We start from the raw sequence: 27,067 nt of genomic DNA, 5'->3' as shown, positions 1-27,067 counted from the left end.
ACGCGCGCCGCGCCCGGGCGCGTTTTCCCGCCTAAAAGGCAGGCGCGCGCAGCCCGTCCTTCACACCCTCCGCTCCCCTCGTGGAGGAGCCGCCATGTTGTCAGTGTACAATGCTGCTTCGAAGGGACAGCCGCAGCCCGGCCCCATGGGCAAGCAGCGCTTTGTGTCCCCCTAAAACCCCGGCAGAGTGTCCCCCTGGAGCTCAGTCAGTACATGCAGTGATGTGTATCCCCCAAGAAGCCCATGTCGATGCCCCCATGGAGCTCCATCATGCCTCAGCCCTGAAGTGATGTGGACACAATGGTTGCCACTGACCCCCTGAGAGACGTCCAGGTGCCTGCAAAAGGAGTCAGGAAAACAACTGTGTTGTCGGAAACTGATCTGCAGATACTAAAAGACCACAATGGTTTGGAGTTTGTTACAATATAGCATTCAGATCCACGCTGGAGGGTTGATGTGAACAGCATCAGTCGTTAAATGTTCTGAAGTCAGAGGAGCCATGTAGAAATCAGCGACAAGTACCGAACATAGCATGCAACAGATGGTAAGTGAAGCAAAAGCAGGGAAAAAAAGCAATGAAGAAATAAAGGTTGGGGGGGAAAGGCAAGTAACAGTGCCAGCATCTTCTCACAACAAAACCACATCACACAGGTCCAGCCCTCTGTTTATGCATTCTAATTTTCTATTTTAGGACCTCAATGAAAGGCATTTGTATCTATGGCAATCAAATCCCACACCAAAACACAAAATGACAACTTTGGGAGAAATAGTCTTTCACAGGAAGAAATGGGGGTTTATCTCCAGGAGTAAAAAGGGTGATGTGTTTCTGGCCACAAAGGAATCTCAGCTTTAATAAAACATGAGCACTTCAAAACGGCGAAAAACCACTTTTCCATCGCTCTGCACTTTTTAGCAGTCATTTACACACGTGTAAAGAATGCAAGGAAAAACTAACTTTTATTCTGAGATGAAAAACCAGCAAGAGGTGAGGCAGGGGCACAGGTCTGCCCTTTGATAAGGGATACAAAATCCAATCTCGCCACAGGGAACGTGCTGTATGGAAGGGCAGGAATAGGTACTGCAGGTTCAAAGGCTCAGAGAAACAATACTTTTTATATTTTATCAGGACAAAAATTTCAAAAAAAAAGACTATGACTGTGGCACAGTATAAAGACAAAATTAACATTCGAATCACTGAACATACCCACGTTGTCCTACCACACACATCTGTTCCCACTGTGCCACGGCTCGGGGTTTTGTATTCCACCCTGGTGTACCTGGAGCTCTGCGGGAGGAAATAGTGAGACAATCAATCCCTTCAGGTCCTCAATGAGGAAGAAACACCAATGGAAAATGTTCACTTCAGGGACAACTCCGGAGAACAATTCTTCTCCCAGCTCCCAAAAGAAAAGAAGCTGTCAGGATCAGCAGCCGGTCTGGCAAGTCTCCCTTTCAGGAAGCAATGTCAAGGCTATTACAGATTATATTGACAAAGATACCTTCAGATTTAATCTGCTGTTTCCCCTTCTTCCTCTAACAGGAATTGGTTTTAAAGAGTAGTTTTCAACTTCACTTCTACCAAGTAAAAAATCCACTACTCCGCTGCCTTCTCCTCATCCCAAAAGAAAAATTACTGTATTCAAATACACTAATTTCTCACATTTTCTGCCATTCTGGGCTTTTATTTTCTCATATACATGTAAAATTTCCACATCAGAAACGGATCCTAAAGGGCAGGGTCTGTAACCTGTGATTAATAATTATTTAAACAAGAAAATAAGTTGCCGATAAAGTTGCTCGACACTTTCCTGGCAAGGAAAAGCCTTTTACTCCTATCAGCTTCCAAACCTGTTTTCCCAAAGGAACAGGACTGCCAGTCCTGTTAGAGACTTGGAAAATCCAGGATGACCTTGAGTGGAAGCTGACAGGGCAGAGGACTAAAACCACTAATCCTGCTGTAGGGAAACGTGCGGATGTAAAGCAAAGCCACCTAAAAAGCAGCTACAGTTTAGATCTTGGCCTTCTGTTCAACCTGTAGGAAGAAATTCTTCCCTGTGAGGGTGGTAAGGCCCTGGAATAGAATTCCCAGAGACGCTGTGGCTGCCCCATAATCCCTGGAAGTGTCCAAGGCCAGGCTGGATGGGGCTTGGTGCAAACTGGGATAGTGGAAGGTGTCCCTGCCCATGGCAGGGGGTGGGACTGGAAGAGTTTTAAGGTCCCTTTTAACCCAAACCTATGTGGGATTCTGCTCACAGAACTTCTTTAGACACCTCTGAATCATTTCAGGCTGGGAATCTCCTTTATATTTATTACCTTTCAAGTTACCCTACACTTGGCAGCTGCAGCTGAACACAGTGAATGCCATCACACCTTGACATCCTCTCCACCTAAGTGGTCCCCACTTCCCCTCTTTTCCTTACCTGCACCACATTCCTTCTTCCTCATCCCACCTCCTCCTGAGCATGCCTTGCATCCTGGTGTCTCCAATCTGCTCTAAATTACATTGAGTCATTGCAAACAGGTATTAAGGAGTTTCAGAGCCAGCTAATGCACATTTCCATGGCACACTTCCACGGCCTGAAATAAACCTCAGAAAAACATGGAGCCACGACGGCGGGGAGGGCGCTGAGCTTCCATCTTTTCCCTGCTGCGATCCTTTTGGTACATCTCTTTTAATCTCTTTCTCCTCCCTTCCACAGGAGAGGGTACCAAGGTCGGACCGTCTGCGGATTTTACAAGTTCCATGGAATGTTTTCAGACCGCACTCTTAACCTCAGACACTCCTATCGGATTTCATAGGATTCAGCCACTTTTTAGCCCCAGGGTGCTGTAGGTGCTAAATAGATTATCTACATCTCTCAGCCACTATGGAACAACCACACAGCAAAGCTCAGTTTTTAATCCTGCTGAGACTCTGACTGCTTTTGGCCATCAGGTACCCCACGGCTTTACGAGAGGAAATGTTAATCTGGAATGCTGGCCAAACTCCAGTTTAGGTAATTATATTCTGACAATTTACATTTTCCCTGCAGTTTTTTAATGGATATGGAAATTTTTTTTCTTCTCTTATTTTATGACATAAAAGCAGTGGCCTGGTCGTGCTCCTGCTGTTGGAGCAGCTGCCAGGCTTTGCAGCTTAAGTAGCTGCATTTCAGTGGTAGGTAAAGGCATCTCAGCAGAGTTAAATAAAGCCCTTTGAAGACCCCATGGGCACAAGGAGTATTGTAACAATAAACCCCACTTGCCATAAAGCATGGCAAGGGCTGGAACATGAAATGAAACACCCAGGAATGGAAATGTCAGCACAGGAATGGACACACAGACCCTTCCCTCCCAAATCCTAATTCTGCTTTGGACCTACTGCAGCCCCAGCTGGGATCCAAAGAGCAAACACAATGGACTGCCAGCATCCTGCACAGAGGAACCAGTTCCTGATAGCAAAAGAAAATAAGCTTATAAAAGTAGTGGAAGCTTTTGGCAAGATGCTGGAGGACACTGCCTGGTGCTTAAATGGGATGAGGAAAAGAGAAGCCTGTTCCCTTGTTAATGAGGGCGCAGTTACTGGTTTCGTTTTACCTGCCTTTGTAAAAGAAAAATCATTGGGTGAGAAATGGAGCAGAAGGTTTTGTTTGGGGTGGAATATTATGGATCACACTCCGAGTATGTCGAATTACATTGCCACATGCATGATTAGGGACAAACATTCTGGATAAATTAATTAAATTACTGTATTATCACAGAATCACACAGTAGTATGGGTTGGAAGGGACCTTAAAAATCATCTTGTTCCAACCCCATTACCACAATGATTTGTTTATAAAACCATTCATAACCACTCTGACTTCTTTTCTTCACAAGAAGCTTTCTGAAAGGTTCATTTTCCTATTGCAACAACAATTATTTAAGTTCTGAGAGATGAAGACAGTGGTGACAAATAAACCATGAGATACTGGATGGATACAGGCATGTGCAGCTTTCCTTCCTTTTAGATCACTGTCAACCAAAGGCTGTTACCATTACTAGGTGAGTCTTTTTCACAAGTAGTTTGTTGATCAAAATATGTTTTTCCCCATCCCCAAAATAACCAAAAATTAATTTCATTGTGATGGGTCACTCCTGGTTTTGGTGGAACTGGATGTGGTGGGAGAGGGTAAAGGCAGAGCAGGTTTCTCTCCCTTTGCTCTGTAACAGCTCACAGTAATTCTGCACCAATTCAGCATCAAAAGAAATTATCTAAATAGAACTTATCTACAGAAATAATTTCTAAAATCCCATTAAGAAACTTCCATATTACAATGCTCCTGGAAATTCCATGGACTCTTAAGAAAGATGGAATCCAAAGCAGGAAGCAGCAGCCCAGCCTGGTGACAGCCAAGCAAAACTCTGCCTGGCTCTTGGCAACGGCTGAACAACGGCACAAAATACCAGCACTGCCTCTCTCCCCAAGGCTCCTTCCCCTTCCAAGCCCTGCTGCATTTCTGGAAAATTCCCTTGAATTCTTGGAGTATTACAGCTAACCCTGCTTCCCCTTCATCTCAGCACAGATGCTTTGAAGTTTTCCAGAGATACCCAAGGAAGAAGACACATCCAAATACCTTGACTAGCCCCAAGCTCCACCCTGGAACAGATGGTGGGGTTCTAAATGCAGACACATCTGGTAACCACTGGTATGAAAAAGCTGGCAGGCATCAGCTTATTCTGCTCTACTAAATATTCCATCATTTGAACCATATTTAAACAGAAGTTAAAAAGAAACAATCGTTTTGCTTGTCTATAACATAATCCCCAAACACTACATATTGTAACCATGGCACAGCTCAGGGCATTACACTCTTGTCTACCAAAAGCACTTTTTTTTATTAATTAAGAGCTCAACACTGTCTAAACTTAAATTAAAAGTGACTGCAAAGCAAGCAGTTGGGTAAAGTACAAAAGCATCGTTTTCAGCGCGTGCTTTGTTGCACCAGGCTACCAGATTTGAGGCTGTGATGCTCCAGCACTTCAGCTCACCCTCGAGTCCACACAATTTGAGGGGCCTTGACAAGCTGCCAGATTGCTGAGAGTGCTTGAAACAACTGGGGGAGAGCAGACTCTGCTCTCACAGACCTGTGTGTTTAAGGCAGCTGTTCCATTTCTCCCCAGGTTCAGCTCCCATAGTGTAAACCAGGGATAATTCTTCCTTGTCAGGAAAACAATCTGTTAGAAATGTTCATCATCCTGTAGTAAAGGCAGCTGAGAAACATGTCTGCAGGTGGCTGGGGAATACACCCACCCTCAAAGCCCCACACCAAAGTCAGACCTGGAGCCTGCACACTACCCATGGTCACCCCAAATCCACTCCCAAAACTCCATTTAAATAATCTTTTGGGATGTTGTTCCACAGTTCTTTCTGTGAACTGAGTGAATCATCTGTGTTTGCTAAAAATCCAAAGCGATAGCAGGCATAAAACGATCGTTCTGGATTAGAGTCACTTTGGGAAAAGGCTGTAAAAGGCTGTCTGCTGGGATTGTGCTAGAGGTCCGCTGGAGACCCCACCATCGAGCTTGGATGTGTGCAGAGAGCTTTTAAAAATGGCTAGAGAGAAAAAGAAATACTCTGAGGAACTGGCTGATAAGGGAGTCTTAAATTCCTGATCTAGAAGGAAGAACAAATAGCAACAGTGGGGCTCTGTAAGTCCGGGATGTAAGAGCCAACAGACCTCAGAACAAAACAGGCACTGAGCAAACGAGAGGTGATTCTGTGGGAGACTTTTGGCAAATAGTGAGGATGCTGTAATAAAAGCCACTTGTGATCACTCAATTCAAGCCTATTTTCCACAAATTGACTCGGTTTAAGCAAAATGAAAGCAGGTCTGCGAGGTTTTCAGTTTCAAAAAGTTGAGGTAATTAAGCGAACCAGTTTGAGAGGCTGAATGGCTGAAAGGCTCAGATGAGAAGACCTTGAAACCAAAAAAAAAAGAAAAACCATCTGCCATTTGCATCCTGAATAGAAAAAGTGAATAAGAAGCACACGTGGGAAGCGAGGAGAACACGCTGGAGATTGGAGATAGTCAGGGCCAAGCCCCCAGGCTGAATAGAGATGCTGCCGTTGGGTGAAAGAGTGTGGGGCTGAAGGAAGGGTGAGCTCTGACATCCCAGCCGTGTCTGAATGCGCATCTGAAGTTCTCCTGTAACCACAGGCATACCCTGTGTCCCTCTGGGATCATGGAGACCTCCAGGCAGAACTTCCCTAAGGATATTCTAAGGTGAGCAAGACTCAGCTCTGAATGGCAGACAAGGCTGGAGAACTGAGGCTGAATCAAAACATAAAAAGCATGGAAATCCTGAGCACAAAATGCCCGTGAAATCAAAGTTACACCGTGCTAAAACAGCCTGGCACCCGTCTTTGATAAAATAACCATGGCCTGCTGACAAAAAGGCACTCTGTCTTATTTACTGGGATTTTAGTAAAGCAACCAGAAATCTGGGGACTATTTGTAAATGGGGAAAATGGGGATCGATAACGAGAACGCCGGGATCGATAATAAACACTCGTGTGTCTTAAGTGCTGCAGGTTTTTAAAAAACACCTTGCAATGATAAATAACAATAAATAATTGTCACTGTTTTGAGCACAATCTATTTCAAGTCCTAACTTTACTATACAAAAGGCTTTAAATTTTAAAAAATATATATCTGTGTAGCTCAGGCCTGCCGCCAAAACCGACCGCTAAAATAAGAAAGCAGGTGGCAGCTTCTTCTTCCCAACTCAGAAGGTACTTGCTCCTTTCCACAGCTCACCCAATTCAATTATTAGTGCATTCAAAACAGCAAAACCCACTCCAAGCTGAATCAGAGTGAAAATAGTTCTTAAAATGTCAACCTTCCATGTTTTTTCTCATACCTGCAGGATTCTTAAGTGTACCTGCAAAAACGCAGGACCGGAAATCCAGAGTCTGATCCCTTAATTCTGAAGCCAACCACATTGAATAATCCCATTAATACATTTATCAGGCTCCATCTTCACAGCAATCGGGTTTTTAGCCCTTTACATAATTCCCATTAGAAGGCTCTTCAAGCAGCTCCCTTGGTTTGAAGCTATTCTGCTCTTTTCCAGCCTAAACTTTTTCAGAGCCTTTTGTTCTTGTGCCAGAATTGTCATTTAACTTAAAGAACTCTTCTCCCTCTCTGCTATTTACAGAGAAGGAATCTAATTTTTCTCTGCCATTTTTTTGTCACCACCTCACCATCCAGGTCCCTTTAATCATTTAGGGAGCAGGATTCCCTGTTCTCCAGATCATTTCTAGCAGATGCCCTCCGCTGCACCTTTTCCAGCTGGAATCAATCTTTCTCCTATGGACAAGGAATGCAGAATGCATTTTAAGCATTGCCTCACTGAAACCTGTTGCAGTGGCATTCACATTCCTTTGTCACCAGTGGGAATAATTCAGTTGACAAATGTGATCCCTGAATGTACCTTTATCATCAGGACATCAGAATTATCCCATGGTTGATTAATACATCCCAATTCCCACACAGAACTCCCAGCTTTCTGTCAGAGTTTGCATTACAAGAACTCACATTTGCTTACAGACAAATGGTCCCAAAGTCAGTCATTCTTCTCCTGGGATCTGCTGGTTTTCCTCTTTTGATGACACCTCCAAATCTCATTAATTTCTGCTCCATCGTTAGTCAATACCCTGATTAAGACCAGGCTTGAGACCAGCCTGTGAGGAACACTATTGCTAACTTGCCTGCCAATCCTTCTTCAACCATCCTGCCTTTAATACAGGATTTATTCATGCAAAACAGGAGCAAAATACTTCAATTCTGTTTGATTTAAACCCTCTTGCTTTGCATTTTTTGGGTTGTTTGTTTTTTTTTTTTTTCCTTTAGTGAAAGGCTGATTTTTGCTGGTGGAGAACAAAGGCACATTTCTCCATAAATCAAGCTTTTGCCTGAACTGCAAAGATGTCCTATTTTTACATTTGGGCATTTGTAAAAATTAATAAACTATGCAAGTCAACACATTTGATGTTTGAAATGGTAAATGAAGTTTCTTAATGACTAGTCTGACTTTTTCATTGTACTTTGGGTTTATGTCACAAATTTAAAAAACAATGAAAAGGACGTCAAACTTGTAGTTAAATAAAATTAAGCTAAATGTGCTGAATACATAGTTTAAATTAAAACAAACTGGTTTATTGTACAGAGAAATTCTGCAGCCTATAAATAGAACAAATTTCTACCTATTCAGCATGTCTTCAGGTTTCCAGAACTTGAAACAAAATTAATTCCTATTCTCATGCAAAGGAAGAGCTGATGCACAAGTAAAATGAAAAGTGGCCAAAAACACTTCATAAACATTTTCTTTGACCCACCTGCCAAGGAGAGGACACTCACACAACCCAAACACAGCCACTGTCCTCCTCCCATCCCTTTTTTCCCTCCCCATAAATCCCCAGCACTGGCAATGCTTTCATTCAGTCAATACCAGTATTGGCTCCCAAGAGTGCAAGAGCAAACAACCATTTGCCCTTCCAATTACAGCAAAGTTCCACTAAAACCACTACGTATGTCGAGATTTAAATTCAATCAAATTTAAAGATGAAGAAAAATCCTCCCTCTCTCCCACTACCAGTGACAGAACAATACTATGCTCTGCCTTTTTTTTTTTTTCTGGTAATTAAAAATAGGCTCAACTTTAGAAGTGTTATTGCACTTGAAGCTGTAGAATAAAGTGCATCATAAAACGATGCCACTGGGATCAGTTGAAGCCAAGAAAATTGAAAACATTTTGAAGGAAGGAAGCCAGAAACACAGAACCAGATTTAAACTTGGCGTGCGCTGCGGCAGGAGGCCGGTGGAAGCGCTGGGGGAGTGTGGAGGGGGAAGGCTCCCTGCTGCAGCCCATGGATCAGCTGTGGTGCCCAGGTGATGCGGGTGGCACAGCTGGCACAGCTGGGGCAGATCAGTGAAGTAAAGCCCACTGCAACCTGCTGGGCTTTGCAACTCAGCTGTGAAACACGCTCATCGCATGAATCTATGGCATTAATACACATGGAGCTGTTATCCACCACTTTTCATCTCCAAAGAGCTCTAAACCCAATGACAAATTCTCACAACCACCTCCTTAGTTTTATAAAGATGAGAACAAAGGCAAAATGGTGAAGTCACTGGCCACAGCTCCTAAAAAGCAATTTTTTAAACCAGAGGAGCACAAGGTTTCCAGTGACACAGCCCCCTCAGTAGGTGGAATTTCCCTTGTGTTTCTTCAACAGCAGGACACATCTACAACCTAAAACTTCAGATAAAAAGCTACTTCTTTAATGTGTGAGACTGATTTTATATCTTCTCCTTGCAGGCAGGGAGCAGCAGAGGAAGTAAAATGGGTGAAGTGATGCTACAATGGAGATCAGCAGGAAGTTTTGGCCACTAAACTTGAATTTCAGCTGATGTGGTTTAACCAAGATAAAGAAGCACCTAGCTAAGCCTCCTCACTAAAAGGTTGGTAAATCACAATTCCTAGATTCTCTTCTTCATTTCAGTTTTTCCTCCAGCAAATAAAATTACCTTAAAATTTACAAGAAAGCTTTGAAATAGATCCAGGTTTACGGCAAACTCTTGTAGAAAAGATGCACAGGTGGTAACATCTCTGTTACCAATGCTCAGCTCAGCAGAGATCTCCAGAGGAGACCAGAACTAAAAAATACCTTAACAAAATGCCACAAACAGGAATAAGTTACCAAAGGGAAAATAAACCCGAGACACTTGTGTTTCTAAGCACCTCAACAACGTTATCAATAAACCCAGATGCAGCCTTTCCACAAAAGCTGCAGCAACAATCGATTCAAATGGATGGCACTTCTGTAATGCCCCTATTTGACTCTCTCAAACTGAAGCAGATAAAAATTCAAAGATTGGACTTCCTTGGTATTTTTATGTTAATCTGCACAGCTTTAGGGAAATTGTTGCGACTCAACTCCAATTCACTCCGTGCAGTCAGAGCCATTCAAGTACCTACCAGCAATTTTCATACCCCTCCAAGTCTATCTCATAAACTGTCATCAACCCAAAGCATTATCTTTCCTTAAAAAATCTGTCAGGAGCACCAGGCAGGCTCCCCCTCGGTTCAGATAAGCAGAGCAGACCTGACTAATCCTCTTTTTTTTTCTCCCCTTTCATCCTGATTTGTATTGTCTCCTTTACAATTTATTTTCCTGTATAGCACAAGATCAGGCTGCATATATGTATAACGTGTGTGCGAGGGACAGCGAGAGAGAAAAAGTGGTTTTCATCTCCACCTACCCCTCTTTCTAACAGTTCCTTTTGCTTCATCTTTTTGGAGATTTTTTAGCATTAAATTCAAATGAATTCTCCCTTTCTATTGCTTTTGTTGAAAGAAAACAACAGGACACGTGAGAAAGCCAGGTAGGAGGAAATGCTTTCCTGACCTGGAGCTCTTGGACTTGCTCAAAAGCCTTTTCCTGTGTTTCTGCAGAAAGCAGACGAGCAGCTACACCTCACTCCGGGCTACTTTTGCCCAAACTGCCACTGCATTTCAACTGAAAACCAGTTTTATTGCAAATAGAGATGGGCATCCACGGGCCTGAGGTGTGCCAGGGCAGCTCAGGGCCCCCGCTGACGGATCCCATGGAACAGCTGGAAGATCTCGCTGCCTCCTCGGGGCTGACTGGTACCGCTCACGCAGCAGCTGGAGCTCCACCCCTCCCCGAGGCTCTGTGAGTACCTGGGCTAGCCCTCATGCCTTGCTGCCTGTTTTTCATGAGCTTACACAACCTTCACTACCCTCCAGCACAGTGTCTCTCTGTCGGGCTTACCTGAAACAGGCTGGCAGGTTCAGAAGCTGTTGGGGTGGCACAAACATACAGGGGGATTGGGTGAAATTTGGGCTCATTTTGTAAGAAAATAACACAGATGTTGGTTATTGTGCCACAGATCTGAGCAGAGATCCCAAGCAGTGAAACAACCTAAAGATTTAGGTGTAACCACACAGAAAAATCAGTATTTGGATAAACTTGGGAAAAGCCAAATGTCTAAAGTACCACACTGATAAAGGAACCCCCCCAGCCCAGCTTCTTGGCATCAGCCTGCACCAGAATGACACTGCCAATGTCCCAGGGCAGCTGATGCCAGCCAGGACCCCTCACAGCACTCAGAAGTTGTACCACACTCCCAAACCCTTCACCAAAGAGCTTGGGGTTGCACCACAGACACAGGAAGAACACAGCTGAGATGGACCTAGAGGTCCATCCCTTTAATCCAGGCTGCACAAAGTTTCACTGCAGTCACGTTCTTCCATAAGTCCAGCTGAGATTCTCCAGGGTTTCTTCAGATCATGGTTGTCAGGCCCAGGCCAGTGACAACCCAGGTAGAGCAAAAGCTCTAAGCCATCAATCCTTTTAATTCTTTAAGCCTCCCTTTGCACCACCATCGTGATTGTTTTCCTCTAACAAGGTCTTCGAGGCAACACAAAATACAAAAGAGCAAGGAGCAAGAAAAGTCCTCAGGTGGTCAAAGATTCATTACAACAGACAGAATCATTCCCTTTATCCTCTCTCCAGCCCCCACTTAATTGAGTAGCCTGATAAATTGATGAATTACAGTTAAATGATCTTGCTGCGTTGCCTCTTGCTGATGAATGAAGAATATCCTGCCAGAGTCTCCTGGTTTCAGGTGATGGATTCGAGCCCAGGCTGCAAGACAATTCCTTGTGACTGACAAGCTCAGCTATTTTCACTCTTAATCTTGATAATATTTGATTGAATAAATCCAAGGTCATCATTTCCCAGGTGGATAAATTGTTCAAAATACCACCAGCCCTCCAATTACTTCAAACTGCATTAACAAAAAAAGGTGAAGAATATTCACATCAGAGCTGCTGAGATTTCAGCTTCGTGGCTGGGAAATATCTACAACCCAAAACAAAACTTTGCTGGAGCATGAACGAGCAACTGTGGAGTTCCATTTGTCATCTCACGGCCCACAGCCCTTTTCCTGCAGCCCTCAAACCTCTGGGACACAGACCCCTGGGGAGTGACATTGCTCATGTTCAGTCACAGCCCAGCAGATTCTTCCTTTTTTCTGTGAAAGTCTGATAGGAAGCAGCTTGGCTGAACTGGAGCGATTTCAAGACGTGGGAAGCTGGGAAAAGATAACTATTAATTGGCATCATTTTCTTTCAGCACATACAAACACTTCCTAATAGGGGGAAACCTTAAAACTCCCATACTTGAGCTTTAGTGAACGCTTTGGGGACGCAACCTGATTTTTCCTTCCCATTTTCTTCTACTTTGGGAGGCAAAAATGGGAGCAAGAACTTCTGCACCTTGGCTGCACAGAACTTTCACACAGATCTCTGCCCAGCATCAGCTGGACCAAAAGATGGTGTGTCATTTGTGAAATATTTCAGTCTTTTATTGTGCAAGCTCCTAATTATTAATGTCTAGGCTCCGTATTTCTGCAGTGAGATTTATGATGTAGCTGAGGGTGGTGGATTTGAACTAATTTTCCCTCAAATCAACAGATGGGAAACCACAGAAGTGCTTTTAATCCCCTCAACTTCTGTAGTCTCTGGTGCAGAAAAACCCCAAAGAACAAACAAGCCCCTCAAAAGAGGGATCTGAGGTGAAAATTGTCTTGCTCTGCCTCCACCACCACCACAGTGGCATAAATGTCTTTTAAACAGCTCTACACATCCCTTGGGGGCAATACAGACAGATTTTAGCAAAATTTCACTGTTGTGTCTGCTTTTAGGGGATGTAAACTGCACTAGTGCAGGCCTCCTGCCATCCCACTGAGGCTTTTCAGGCCGGGTGCAGGATGGGGACTGCAGCAGGAACAGGACACAGCTGGTGCCCTGGAACCAGGAGAAAAGAGACAACTGATGCAAAAGCCAGTGACCACACGTAACCCTTGTGGAGGGAGCCAGAAGCTGTCCCCATGGAACAACAGCAGGAAACGGAGCTGGGCACAGAAAAGTCCTGCAAGGGAGAAGCAGAGAACTTCTGGGGATAAAGGGTTTCACTTCCTCATGTGATTCCCACAGCAAACTGAAAGGGAAAGACTTTAAGCCTGGAAATTAAGATGGTTTTGGAGGTAAGAGCATGGTTGGAGAGTTAAATGAAGTTAACCCATTTTTTCTCCTGGGATACCATACACTGGAAAAACACCTAGAGTGAGCAACCAGCACCTGGACTGGCGGCATACGCTGCTCTTACTGGTTTAACAGGGCTTAGCACAAGCAGCTTGTGCTCCAGAAAACACTCATATTTATATATTCACGTGCATACATATGTACATATAGCCACGCTGGTCACACATTAACAAATGATAAAACATCTTTTGGCTCCGGGATGTGGGATTTTAAAGAATAACAGTCTGCACGTGCTACAGCAGAAGTTGCATTAAAACAAGCACTGCTGGTCCCAGTGAGTTCTGGGTGCTTGCAAGAGGCAGGATAATGTGATTTCTCTGTGTTTCGTTCCCTCAGAGGTAACTGCACTCTTATCAGGAGATGCAGGATACGAGGCTGTGACGCTGCTCTGATTCATGCTCTGGAATAAAGCAGACATTTGATGGCATCTGCATTGCTGACTCAATTGCGTGTCTCCGCTGCTGGTCTTGTTGGTGCTGGGAAAAGGGATTGGGAGAGGAAAGCATTCCTGTTGCCTGCATGCCGTGGCTTTGCTGTTTGCCTTAGGGCCTCACCGGCAAAAATAGGTAAATAAGGAAAATAAACGTGTTCCTGCCTCCATCCCACATCCACCAAGGCAAGGCTTTCAGCTGGTTTCCTCCACCCAAACCTGGCAAAGCAACTTCAAGGAAAAAAGGGAATTCCAACTGCTCAGCTTTCAGAATATATTTGAAATTATAAGAAAATAAACCTTGCCCCGTCTTCTCCCTGCATTTTAGCTCCAGCCAGTCTCAGAAAAAGGTGGAAGACAAACATTTTCGTGCCAAGGATCATTCTGCTTCCAAGTGGTTGCTTCCAAAGTCTGGATTTATTTATTTTTCTAAAGTTTGAGCTCTGGCACATCTAATTCTCTTGCCTTCTGGGGAATAAACAAGAAGAGCAGCATCCCAGCAGGTAATGAAAGAGATTCTTCTCCAACTCTACAAATAGAAAGCTGAGACCAAGAAGGTGACAGAGAAGATAAATGAGCACCCTAGAGGATGCTAATCACACACGGGAGTGGTGATTTCCAGCAACTTCTGCCTTGTCTGGTGCTCTGGCAACCCTTGGAGGACATTCACAGCCCCACATGCCAGACCCAGCACAGGACTGCTGCTCCTGTTCTCTTCTTACCCTGCCTTCACCACCAGAGCTGCGATGGATGTGGTTCCTCAGCCTCGTCTCCTCACAGAGAGGGGCTGTGACACCTCCTGTGCTTAAAAGTAAGTGATTTAACAAGAAAAAAAAATCTACAGCTGTGTTTTATAGAATCAAACAAACATGTAGTGGCTTGTGCTGGAAGAGAACATGAAAGTCCATCCCATTCCAGCCCCCTGCCATGGACAGAGACACCTTTCACCAGACCAGGTTGCTCCAAGCCCCTCTGACATGGTTTTGTGTGGAGGTTCATCCCCACAGCATGACCCAGGTTGGGTTATCCATGCTGGACAAGGATAACTTGGGAGAGGACTCTCCATGCCTTGTGTCCCTCTTGATACTTTACTCATCAAGGGTGCAAACAGGACCTCAGAGGGGTCATGCTGGAGGTCCTCTGCTGTCTGGTGGAGACACTGAGCAAGAGGCAGAACCTGCCCCTGCTCCTCCTCCCAGCCAGGCTTCTGGAGCCCACACACCCGGCATACACAACATCCACACTGGGTCTGGAGACCTCTGGGATCATCCAGGAGGAGACATTCCCCACATCCCACCTCCCACCCTCCCACGTGGCCTGTGGTAACACCCCACCAAACCCAAACCCTGAGTGAGCCGGAGGATTTACAGCAAACAAGAGCGGGCCCGGGGTTGACAGCCTCGATGCCCAGCGCCAGGGCTAAGCCTCCTTTCCAGGGAAGTCGTGTCTCATCAAGCCTTGGCTGAGCGCTGGCCCAGGCTGGGGCTTGCCCAGCTTCCCAGGGCAGCCTGGCTGGTGACTAATTACCCATGACTAATAATCACCTCTTCACTCCATCAGGGCACTTCTGCTGGCACCCACTCTTTTGGCTCTTTTGGTTCCCTTCCCACGGTGACCCCACCGCTCCACCAAACACGGTCAGAACGCATCCAGAGTCACCAGGAATGGACAACAAGGAGCCTCTCATTAAACCTCCAGGTTTTTGGGAGCTACCTCCAACTACAGCCACCAGCAGCTGTGCCTGTCTCCAGGTGTGCCAGCCTGTGCCCCCCTGCATTCCCGTTTGGAGGTCCACTGAATTTTCCCCATCCCAGTTCATCTTTAGTGTTTAATTAATCACAAACAGAAATTCAGGGGAGGGTGGCTGTTCTAGGACAGCACACAGCCATTAAATAAAATATAAACACCTCATCCATACTTAACATCAGGTTTGATCTACACTGTTTTCCTTTCGGTTTTCAAGGTGATTTGCAATTTCTTTGGTTGCATTTTGGGGAGGGGAGGGCTGACTTACTGCGTAATCTCATTTTTGATCTATTATTAAATGCCTGCTTTCTTTTTTCTTTTTTACCCTTTCTCTAGGAAGCCAGAAACCCCAGCAGGAATTACAGCCAGAAGGGAAGGTGAACTGTGAAATGAAAGCTGCGAGAGAAAGAATTGCTTGGGCTTTTGTTTGAAATTTTCAGAGTTTTCTGATTTTTGGTTGGAGAAAATCTCAAGATTGGCAAACCAAGGCCAGAGCCAGTGAAAGTCTGGGACAGGACCACAGCACATGAGGACAGTGTCACTCAAGGCAGCCAGGAACATTGGATTCTTTACCATTTTGATACCATCTGAAGGTGGATCTGTTCCTAAGCCACGCTGGAGATACATCAGGGCTGATGAGTGATTTTCATTACCCTCTTTGCCTCCTTCCAGCCCCTCTACATCGCTGCCAGCACTTCCTCCTTCTGCTGCATTTCAGGAATAAGGAGTTTCCCCTGCTCTGGACACACTCCCACCTCCCAGACAGATGAGTGGAAAGCGAGCCTGGCTTTGCTGCCAGCTCCTGCTGGGAGCTCAATGCTCCCCTCGCCACGCCGGGCACTTGGCTGGCCGGCAAATTGTCCCTTTGTGGAGCCACATGGCCAAACTGTGTCCCCCAGCTCCCCAGCAAAGCTGGGGAAATCACAGAGATCATCCACTGGCAGCCCCAGAGAAGGACAGATGCTCGTTAGCATTTCCTATTAATTTAATTAATTAGTTTAACAACTTCCTGTTAATTTCCTATCATCATCATTGCCTTATCAACTAATAGGAACAAAGCCATAATTAAACCACCAGGAATGCGACCCAGTGACAGTCACAACCACCAAAAGCTATTTTTTGGGAAAATAAGAGTTTTTTAAGTGCCTTTGTTTTTAGAGAGTGGCCCACGCAAGCAGCTGAGGGCTTTGCAGCTGAACTGGACAAGTTCAGACTCCTTCAGAAGGAAAAAGCATCCCTGGGCCACATTCCATAGAAAACTCTGTTTTTTCCAAGGGAATACAGAAAGGGCAGGGATGTGACACAGAGCCCCGAGAGCAGCTCCATCTCCTTCTGCCCCTGGACACCCCAGAACCTCCTCCCTGGCAGATCCAAAAACCAGCACATCTGGAAAGAGCCACGCCTGGCTGGGAGCAGTCAGCAGATGTGAACATCCATCTGACAGCCAGCAGTGCCCACCACTCCTCAGGCAGGTGAAGGGACACCAGGACCTCTTCTGGTCCTGCTACAAGAACCATGAAACTTCTGCCTGACCATTTCCAGGCAGCTGCTTCCAGGACCCGCCAGGGACCAGCTACAGATAGAATGAAAACAAATGCTGCCATGGGACTGGAAACCCTTTCCTCATTCCCTAGGGAGACAGAGAAATAGAAGAAATGAAGGAAGCAGTTGTGAGCCTTCAACTCACCCAAATCCTTTTTGGGATCCCCAGTGGCCAAATCACAGCTGCCACAAAAACTGATGTCGGCAACGTGGGAGTGGAAGTTCCCTCACCTTCTTATTTTTGCTGGATACAACTGATTCAAGTTTCTGGGCACAAAACCAGTTGGAAAGAGCCTGTTCCCAGAGATGTACATCTGCTAGAAAAACCAGAGCTGGATGTCACTGTGACATGAGAGATGTATGCGCCACCTCCAGCCTGAATCCCATCCTCGAAATCAGCAGAAAGGAGCCAAATCAAAGCAACTGTCTGCATTTGGCTTTATCTGCTACAAAATGTCAAACCCCTCCACAGGAATTGCAACATTTCCATCCTCCCTCCCTCCAAAGCAGGAAGACTGGTACAAAGAAGCCAAAAAATGTATCAAAAATAAAATGCATCACCTCCACCAGCCTCAAATGGAGTGGAGCTGGAGGTGCCTCTTGGACAACAAAGGGTCCTGCAGGGGAAAAACCCACCTGAGTTTCTCCACGCTCCCTTGTGCCTCCTCTGAATTTGCTTCCCATGCATCCATTTATAAGAAAATGTGAGAGCACGTGTGGCATGCTGGAAATATTATGACTAATGGATGGAACCCGTGCAACGTGTCAAAATCTTCCCTCTCCCCCGCTGTAACAGCATTTCACACGAACTCGAGGCATTGGCACCTACAGTTAATCTGTTTTCTTGTAAGAGGATGGAATGCATTTAATGAATGACAGTGATTTTGTGTCTCACCAGGAGATTCTGCGCTGGCATCGCTGCAGAGAAGCCACAGGTTCCCCCAGGCCATTGCTACAGGATCAATAGGCTCACATCCCCCCTTATTTATTTTGGAAGAGCACATCAGGGCACAAGACATCATTTCATTTTGAATGTTTTTTCCCCCATCTCTGGTCTTTGATGGCACTGGTCTGCATCTCCTCATCACTCCTGCACACATCCTGCACTGCTGGGACTGCACAGGCTCTTCCAGCAGGGAGAAAACTCTGCCCAAGGTTTCTCTGGGACCATTTATAGTCTCATATCAATGAGAAGCAGCACCTTCGCCCCTGAAATCAGCTCCTGCTTTGGACGGGCACATTCCCGTGATCACTGGGACACGGCTGGGCTCCAGTGCCCACACCTGGCCAGGTCTGCAGCAGTGGCATCGGGCAGAGAAACACCTCAGCACCTTTTGCTTTCAGCAGGGATCAAAGTGCCCGAGTTCTCCCTCCTTTGCAGCATCCCTTCCCTCCCGAGCCGAGCAGCGCTGGCCGCGGGGCCGGCACATCCCTGGGCACAGCAGCACGGCCCTGCCAGGGCAGCCACGCTCACACTTCCCACGTCTGCAGCATCTCAGCCTGGAGCAGAAACCCTGCAAAGCCCCTTCCTGCAGCAACCGAGGAGAAAAACACCCAGAGGAAAGCCCGAGGGAGGCAGAGCACAGAGCAGCCCCCGCGGGGAGCGGGGTTTGCGCGAAGGAGCAGAAGTTTCTTTGCTCGGCACGTTTGGAGGTGAAGCTTGGCCGGGGCTGGAGGGAGCCCAGACTGCCCAGAGCAGAGTGCAGCACAAAGAAACCCAGCCCCAGCATGATGAAATACGAGTTTATTTGCTTTAGCTCGGGTCCAACTTCCCTCCCTGGCTCAGGAAAAATGTCTTTGCTGTTGCCCTGGCTGGGGGCTTTGGTGCAAACCAGGTTTTTAACCAACTGCAAGCACAACTGGAGAGAGATGGCGAGTCCTGAGCACCCCGAGATCCATGACACGAAGGGAGACCTGAGCAAGGAACCGGGACCAGAGCATCCTGACTCCTCCAAACCCTTCGGCTCTGCCCACACTCTCCCGGTTCACATCCCACACACGGAGTTAAGGCGGCCGTAGCTGAACCGTGAGAGGTATCACGACACCGCCGAGATTCCTCCTTACGGGCAGCCCAAACCATTCCCGGCTCCCTTCCCTGCAGGGATTTCTCCTTGTGCCACAGAAGCCCTTCCAAAGCTTCCAATTTTCCTTGCATTCCCCATGGCCCAAATTGCCAAACTCGAACGCAACTTTCAGCGGGGGCAGAGCAGCCCCCGCCCGCTGTTCCAATCGCAGCCGCCACATTAAACCTGATTTATGTTGCACCATCCCGGCGCAGCGGGAGAGGAGCCGCTGCCACCCCGGGGCCACCGGCACGAGTTTCCCCCAACTTTGGGGACCTGGATAAAAACCCATTCCCCCCTCCAAGAAGGCAGCTGCCGGCTCAGCCAGGCTTCATCCCGCCGGAAAAACCTCCAGTCCCCAAACACCCCCGGCCCCAGGGACATGCAGAGCCCCCGGGACATCTCCAGCCCGGGTAGGGAGAGGAAGGAGGAGGAGGAGGAGGATGGGTCCCCTCCATCCCGGGAGGGGCTGGTGCTGCTCCCCGGCTGAGTCCGGGGCGCCCCTCCTGTGGGGCAGGGAGTGATTATAAAGCACAATAAAATCAAGAAATAAAATATTCAAATAAACGGTGGCGGGGGGGGAATTAAAAAAAAAAAGCTAAACAAATATTTTTTTTAAAAATCGGGAAATAAATCCAGTAAAATAACATAGCATGAAATGAAACGAAATAATCCCCTGGAGCCCGAAGGGGAGCAGCGCTTACCTGGCGGAGGGGCCGCGCTGCCCCGCGGAGCTCCGCGCTGTCCCTGCGGCCGCAGCCCGGCGTGCGGAGCCCGCCGAGCCCCCGGCCCCACTCGCTGCATTCTGGGAAGCGGCGCCCAAAAACGGGGGCGCGGTGCCCTCTGCTGGCACCTGCTGCCTGTGGGGCTCCCCTCGGCTGCGAGCCCGGGACCCGCGGGGCGGTTTGGGGCTCTGATAGGGTGGGTGTGTTAATGGATAGCGCTGGCTGGCTGCGTGGTGTAATATATATATATATATATATATGTATATGTGTATGTGTATGTGTATGTATGTGTATATGTGTATATGTATATGTATATATATGTATATATGTGTATATATGTATATATGTATGTATATATGCATGTACATGTATGTATATATGTATGTATGTATGTATATGTGTGTGTATATATATAAATTATATATATACACTATATAATATATAGTATATAATATATAGTATATAATATATAGTATAGAATATACAATATAGAATATATAATATATTATATATAATATATATTATATATTATATATATTATATGTAATATAACATACTTATTTATATATATGTATGTGTATGTATGTATATCATATATTCATATATGTATGCATATATTTTATGTGTGTGTATTTATATTTATATTTATATTTATATTTATATTTATATTTATATTTATATTTATATTTATATTTATATTTATATTTATATTTATATTTATATTTATATTTATATTTATATTTATATTTATATTTATATTTATTTTGGGTGTATATGTAAAAACTTAGAATCACAGATTATTTTGATTTAGAAGGGACCTTAAATATCACATTATTCTACCCCCCTGCCATGGGCAGGGACAGCTCCCACTATCCCAGGGTGCTCCAAGCCCCATCCAGCCTGGCCTGGGACACTTCCAGGGATCCAGGGGCAGCCACAGCTTCTCTGGGCACCCTGTGCCAGGGCCTCCCCACCCTCACAGCCAGGAATTCCTTCCCAATATCCCATCCATCCCTGCCCTCTGGCAGTGGGAAGCCATTCCCTGTGTCCTGTCCCTCCATCCCTTGTCCCCAGTCCCTCTCCAGCTCTCCTGGAGCCCCTTTAGGCCCTGCAAGGGGCTCTGAGATCTCTCCAGAGCTTTCTCTTCTCTGTGCCCATTCCCAGGCAGAACCCAAAAAGGTGTCTTAAAACAGCTCTGGAAAACACCTGGAAGCCCTGGTTTGGTGAGGGAGGGGCAGATGTTGGGGCACAGCAGCTCCTGGGGTGAAACTCATGGCTGGAGGTGCGAGGTTCAGAGTATTCCCCTTGTGAGAACCCGTTGGACACAGGTACAGAGTGGTCTGTGGTTACAGAAATGTATGGATTGCTGGGCTGGAAATGTATGGATTGATGGATTGGAAATGGGTGGATTGCTGGGCTGGAAATGGGTGGAATGATGGATTGGAAATGGATGGATTGATGGATTGGAAATGTATGGATTTATGGGCTGGAAATGGATGGATTGATAGGTTGGAAATGTATGGATTTATGGGCTGGATGTACCCATGGGTGTTGCAGGAGGATGTGGGGCCAGGATGGGTTTGGGGACTCTGGGTCACAGCCCCAGTCCTGACTCTTTCTGCCCTGCTTTTCCCCACAGGCATCTCCTCTGTGCCCAGTCTACTTGGAAAGGTAATTAATGCACCTCAGGTGGGTAATTAATGCAGCTCTGTAGCAGAATCACCTAAATATTAACAGGACTTTGTGGCTTGACCTCTGTGGGCCAGCACTGCAGGAGCTTTGCTCTGCTGAGCCCAGCACTGGGATCCTGCTTGGAGGCCAAGCACTAACTCAGCAAAACCCCGAGGAAAAGTGATCCCAGCAGGATGATGATCCTACCCCCACCTGCTTGGGATCACCCCAAAATTGGGATTAAAACCCCACTCCAAAAGTGAGACCTCACAAGCCTTGATCCACATTCCCAGTTTGCACCAAGATCCAATAAGGTAATTCCCAGGGATTTTTTCTGTCAGGAGAAGCAAGGCCATGGACAAGACCTGGAAAAGAGCCACCAGTGACAAGAGAGGAGAATTGCTGCAGGACTCTGAGGAAAACCAAAGGCACAGCAATCAGGTGTGTGCACACCTCGAGCTCCAGCTTGTCTCTCTTCCGTGGCAAGAGAAGCCTCACAGGAAGGACTTGGCTTTCTGATGCCACCTTGTGTCTGCTGCAAGTATGAAGTGACATTTCAGACCCTGCCAGTAGCTCGTTCTGACTCAAAAAGCTTCTTTTTCAACCAAATTCCCCATTCTGCAGCCTCTATTCCCATGATGTCTTTCTACAGGCTCCTGTTTCTTCCCCGGAGCAGGGATGGGATTCTGGAGATCAGGGTCCCTGTCCCAATCAACATTTGGCCAAATTCTGGGGAGGGCTACGAGTATTTCTCAAATCCCAGGAAAATCCTGGTGTTTTCCTGGTGTGTTTGTCAAGTCTCATGTCCAGAGCTGCAATGACTGTTCTGAGCAGCTTAAATAAAGTAAAACACTGTCACTGTCCCCAGGGAGTGACCAAGGACAGGGGTAGGGGCTCCTTCATGGGAAATTTTGCCTCTATCTGGTTTTCCTGGCACCATTTCCTCCAGCTCCAGGTGGCAGCTTGGACACAGATAATCCAACATCTTCAAAGGAGTCAGGACCTCCCGGTGGAGCACGAAATTTGTGGAGATTACAAAGGCTGGAAACATTTCTATGAATCCCAGGTCTGGTCAGACAGGCAGGGAAGAGCAAAGCCAGCCAGGAGCATCTCCTCTCCATCACCTGCAGCTCCTGGGGCACCTGGAGGGGCAAATGTCGTCTTTTCCACTCCATTTTAATCAGCTCATCAGCAACAGGCGCTGACAGCACGCCAGCTAAGAGGTTTATGTCTGTTATTCCCCAAGGATTAGCCTTTGGAATCCAGGAGAGGGAAATGGCTGCATCTCCAGCTCACTGAGGGTGTCACACCAGAGATTCCCTGAAAAATTCTCTCCCCAAAATGTCCTGCTGCTCCACCAGTATTTATTTGCACAACCCAGGGACCTTTTCCTTTTTCCCTTTCCTTTCCTTTTCCTTTCCTTTCCTTTTCCTTTCCTTTCTCCTTTCCTTTCCTTTCCTTTCCTTTCCTTTCCTTTCCTTTCCTTTCCTTTCCTTTCCTTTCCTTTCCTTTCCTTTCCTTTCCTTTCCTTTCCTTTCCTTTCCTTTCCTTTCCTTTCCTTTCCTTTCCTTTCCTTTCCTTTCCTTTCCTTTCCTTTCCTTTCCTTTCCTTTCCTTTCCTTTCCTTTCCTTTCCTTTCCTTTCCCCCCTTCCAGCCTGAGGATCCCATATGGCCCCTATAGGATGGGGGGATGCCCTCCCAACAGTCTTGGTGGCTGTGTGGATTTGTGCTCGAGCCCTTAGCTGTGTGCACACTTGGGGAGGAGCCCAAACAGCAAAACCTGACCCTAAAAATGTCCCAAAAGCTTCTTGTCCCCGTTTGACCCCCTGGAGCCGTCCGGGGTGCTCCTGCTCTCCGGGGTGGCAGCCGTCACCCACGCACGGAATATCTGCTTCTCCCCAGGCTGTGACAATTCAATTATCCCAGATTTCCCGCTGGTGGTGCTGGCCAGTCCCGGGGCTCAGGGACACGAAGGTCACTGATGGGACATCACCGGGGCTGCCCCAACATCAATCAGCACGAAACTCCCGTTCGCAGCTCCGGGAAGCGCCGAGCTCGATGTGATTTGTGCACGTTCCGTGTTTCTCCAGCTCTCACGGTGTCCCTACAAACCACAGACACTTTGGGTCTCCGCAGGATCCCAGCTGCAGTGGGATGGAAGGATTGGCACGGGAATGTCACCCTTTACCTGCCGTGTCCGTGGGTGTGTCCCCACCCTGTCCCCCACCCGTGTCACCCGGCTGCGCCCAGGGCCCGCGCGGTGCACAGGGTGGCACTATTGCCTTAAAAATCCCGGCTGGCTCCCGGCAACGCCGCTTTCCTGGGCTGGTTCCCCGCAGCCGTCCCGGCCCCGCGGAGGGAGCCCCAGATCCATCCATCCGTCCCAGCCCCGTGCTCCGGCGGGCGGGGATGAGCCCGCACTTTTCCCTGGGGATTTTCCTCTTCCAGGGTAACGCCGGGAGTTTCTGCCCCACGGTCCGGATCCTGCCGAAGCGCCCCGAGGGCAGATGTGGGACACTCGGGACCCTGCACTGAACCAACATCGTGGTTTCTCCCGTAACATCCTCCCAAACCTTCCAGCTCTAATCATTCGAGGATTCCGCGAGCATCCCAAGCGCCAGTTCCTCCCCACGAGCATCCCTCCGCCCCTGCACAGCCAAACATCCTCCCCGCAGCCAGCGCTGCTCCAGGAGCTCTTTTAAAAGCTCGGTTCCCCGCTGCCCCAGGATGGAGGAAAAGCATTCGAGGATGGGTTATCCTTGGGAAAGCAGGACGCCGGGGAGACAACTGCTGTAAAACGAGCTCTGATGACGCCAGGAGCCGCTTGAGCCCAGTATTATGCACAAGAGCTCGTGGGATGGCGATGCAGCTTTTCCTGCTCCTGCGCCACCCCCGATCCGACGGCTCTGACTGCTGCAAAGCCCCGGAGGGTCTGCGGCAGGAGCGGCACTGGCAATTCCATTTACGATTTTCCATTCGATTTACGGCCGCTCGAGGTGTCCCTGTGACATCCACTGTCACCGCCGGGGCCGCGGGGCTCCTCCCTGCCGGGCTTCAAAAAAACAAAAAGTTTTCAGTCCCGCCGCTCGCAGCTTTTCCAACAGCAGCTGCTCCGGACGGGGATGGAAATCCCTCCGGAGCAGCCCGGCAGGCTGGCAGGGCTCAGGGTTTTCGGGGTGAGCTCGGCACCTCCTCCCGGTGCCGCTGCCGGTTCCTCACAGCCCCGGAGGTCGCCACCGCAATCAGCAGCGCCGGGGCTCCTCTCGCCGCTCACGGGGGAACGAGCTCCGGCAGGACCCGCGGGGTTTTTGGAGTTCAAGGCTCCCAAAGAGCAGGGCTAACCCTTCACCTGCCCGAGCAGAGCTGCTGCCAAGGCCGGGTCACCCAGGGAGCGCCAGGAGCTTTTGTGGAAACGAGCAGGTTCTTGGGGATTGCTTTTAGGGAGAAACGTTTCAAGTGGAGGAAAGGGGCTGGAAACTGGTTTCTGGTTTTCACAGAATCATTTAGGTAGAAAAAGACCTCTGAGATCCATCGGGTCTGAGTTTTGACTGATCACCACCTCCCTGGGCAGCCCCTTCCAGTGTTTTCTGTGAAGAAATTCCTCCTGATGTCCAACCTGAATCTCCCCTGGCGCAGCTCGAGGGCGTTTCCTCTCGTCACTACAAGTCCAAACCCTTGGTTAGCCCCAGATTTTATGGCCCTGCTCCCTCTGTGCAGCAGTGCCATCGTCCCCAAGGACACCTCATCCTCAGGGCCTGGGGACCACCGTGAAAGCCCCAAACCCGCCCTGCAAAGGAGAGCTCAGGAGTTGGTTCCCTCCCAAAAATCACAACTGAGGAAGGTTAACTTTTCCCTAATCCCCCTTTCTGCAGCCTTGCAGATGTTCTGTGTCTCTTGGCAGGGGCCGAGCCTTATCTGATGGTGTCGTTTCCACGGCGCAGATCAGAGGGCTTTGAAGGCATCGGCGGGGGAATGTCAGGGCTCGTCCCTCCTGACGGATTCCAGGTGGGATTTGGAGCTGGATTATGTTGCAATTCAGGGCCTCGAGGGATTTTTTCAGCACCTTCTCCCAAAGGCAGGAACCCTCTGCACTGAACGGGAAGCAGAGGAGGATACGTCTATGCCAAACAGGAACATCAATATATTTATATTTAAAATACTGCATTACAGCAGCTTGGCAACCATCTGGCACTGCAGATCCATCCTGCTTCGGCTTTCCCACCATTTCAGGTATCAGGATAGCTCCAAACTGCTGAGCATCCCTGCAGTGGGAGACCCTGGAAATATTTTAAGCCAGCTCCTGGGATGCAGAGGCTTTGAGACACATTCAAGAGCTGCAGGGGGAGGCAGGAAATGGGGGCAGGAAGCCAAGGGGGATCTCATAAAACCCAAACTCCACGAGATTTGGGAGAGGAGAAAATGGCTTTCCCTGCCCCGTGGGACCCAGGGGGAACAGCAGCAGGATGTGGGTGCAGGGAAGAGGTGGCAAACAGGTGCAGGCACTGAAACTGGAGACTGACTATCAATCCAAGGTGTCTGGAGCGTTATCACAAAAACCAGTCGGACCGGCAGCCGAGGGCGTTGGAAACGCGGATCCCGGCCGGTCACGCTCCAGGGCTGCCGGTTTTATCCCACAGGGCTGGAGCTCTGAGCTGGAGATAACTCCTAAAAAAAATGACTTTTTTAAAAAAGATCCTTCTATTTCCATCTATTTTGTTTCAGCCTTTTGTCACCAAGGATTTCTTGGAGCAGGTTCAGATTGGATTTTAGGAAAGAATTGTTCCTTGTGAGGGTGGGGAGGCCCTGGCAGAGGGTGCCCAGAGAAGCTGTGGCTGCCCCTGGATCCCTGGAAGTGTCCAAGGCCAGGCTGGATCAGGGCTTGGAGCAGCCTGGGATAGTGGAAGGTGTCCCTGCCCATGGCAGGGGAACAGAATTACGAGATAAACTGAAGATCCCTCCCAACCCAAACCATTCCATGATTCGATGATTTTGTTGTCTTTAGGATGAGCGCATGGCCAGATGCTCTTCTCCCTTCAAACTGGAGAATAAATCACAACAAGGGCACGAGCTGGCAGAGCTGAGACAAAAACCAGCCCCAAAACAGGCACCGGGGTGTTAAGGTGCGCCAGGAATGCGATCGTGACTAAAACACCCCCAGCCCTAATCCCAGCCTGGGGCTCTGAACTGACCTCGCTGCTCCTCCAGCTCCTCCCTCACCTGCAGCTCCTTAAACCTCCTCGGGAGGGCCAAACAAGCTGCAGGTGACTCCATCTCCTCCCCACGTCCTGCATGAGCCCCTCTGGGAGCCGGCAATGCAGCACAGAGAGCAGAGAAATGCTGTCAGCTCCCACTCCCCACCCTGACGGGTTTAGCTGCGGGGAACCCTCCTGGACTGCAGGAGATCACATCTTTTGTGACTTCACAGCTTGTCACTCACAACCCACCAGAGTTTAAATTCAGGGAAGATGGAGCAGACCAGCAACTCCTGAAGTTTCATCCCTGAACTATTTATCTACCGAGACCTAAACCAGCAGCAGTAATTAGTGAGAGGAGTTACTTCATCACCAGCCATGCGAGGCTCAGCAGAAGGCTTCCAACCCAAAACAACCGCGTATCCGCCCAGGTGCCAGACAGCTCCTCCAGATAAATCAGTCATCCTGTCCTCGGGTTGGATTTGGCAATAAAAAACCCCAGACATCCTTGGCATTGCTGCTCCCAAACCTGCTTGCTCTGCG

The 27,067-nt window shown here is 47.9% G+C and overlaps 1 protein-coding gene and 2 long non-coding RNA genes across 12 annotated transcripts in view; 1 reads left to right on the top strand and 2 right to left on the bottom strand.

Annotated features, from left to right (window-relative positions):
* Positions 1–19,743, bottom strand: part of EXTL3 (exostosin like glycosyltransferase 3) — a 130,244-nt gene extending 110,501 nt beyond the window's left edge. For 3 of the 6 annotated variants that reach the window (XM_086875486.1, XM_086875502.1, XM_086875490.1), the window contains exon 1: positions 19,641–19,743. The gene's annotated coding sequence lies outside the window, so the exon portion shown is untranslated. Of the gene's footprint in view, positions 1–1,204; positions 1,286–19,640 lie in introns of all 6 variants that reach the window. The other 3 variants (XM_086875500.1, XM_086875512.1, XM_086875524.1) reach the window with 3 other exon arrangements.
* Positions 34–21,941, top strand: LOC111925856 (uncharacterized). 5 transcript variants are annotated; one of them, XR_015282660.1, is made up of 7 exons: positions 41–544; positions 2,700–2,996; positions 9,343–9,485; positions 10,480–10,720; positions 12,756–13,097; positions 13,492–14,396; positions 15,668–19,491. It is a non-coding gene; the product is annotated as an uncharacterized LOC111925856 (long non-coding RNA). The 5 variants fall into 5 exon arrangements; XR_015282661.1 differs by lacking the exons at positions 12,756–13,097; positions 13,492–14,396 and adding exons at positions 21,301–21,332; positions 21,674–21,941 and having other exon boundaries at positions 63–544; positions 9,343–9,489; positions 15,668–19,349; XR_015282662.1 differs by lacking the exon at positions 2,700–2,996 and having other exon boundaries at positions 34–544.
* A 3,919-nt stretch (positions 21,942–25,860) lies between these two features.
* On the bottom strand, positions 25,861–26,611 carry LOC147654546 (uncharacterized). Its single transcript, XR_015282665.1, has 2 exons — positions 26,522–26,611; positions 25,861–25,997 (listed from the first exon to the last, which is right to left on the bottom strand). It is a non-coding gene; the product is annotated as an uncharacterized LOC147654546 (long non-coding RNA).
* Positions 26,612–27,067: the final 456 nt, after the last annotated feature.

This window comes from Cyanistes caeruleus, chromosome 2 (assembly GCF_971803275.1).
Source record: "Cyanistes caeruleus chromosome 2, bCyaCae1.hap1.1, whole genome shotgun sequence".
Taxonomy (NCBI): Eukaryota; Metazoa; Chordata; class Aves; order Passeriformes; family Paridae; genus Cyanistes; species Cyanistes caeruleus.
The sequence above is the reverse complement of the archived record's forward strand: the minus strand, read 5'-3'. Positions and strand labels throughout refer to the sequence as shown.